Source organism: Bos taurus, unplaced genomic scaffold, assembly GCF_002263795.3.
Source record: "Bos taurus isolate L1 Dominette 01449 registration number 42190680 breed Hereford unplaced genomic scaffold, ARS-UCD2.0 Leftover_ScbfJmS_965_547, whole genome shotgun sequence".
NCBI lineage: Eukaryota > Metazoa > Chordata > Mammalia > Artiodactyla > Bovidae > Bos > Bos taurus.
Genome location: NW_020192254.1, coordinates 349,209 through 349,445, shown reverse-complemented (window position 1 = coordinate 349,445; position 237 = coordinate 349,209).

Here is a 237-nt window from a genome sequence, read left to right as displayed (position 1 = left end):
TAGGGTATAATTTAAAATTATATAATGCAGTGTTGATTTTAGCGTTATTCATTATAGTCTATTCATATTAAAAATTTTCATAAAGTATATATAAGTTTAACACATACTGAAAACCTATAATGATATTAAAAATTTCGATTCATTATTCAACATTTATTTTTGGAACACATTAATATAAAATTTGATGATTTAAGAAAATATAATCTTGATAAGGATTATAAAGAACAATTTACTAAT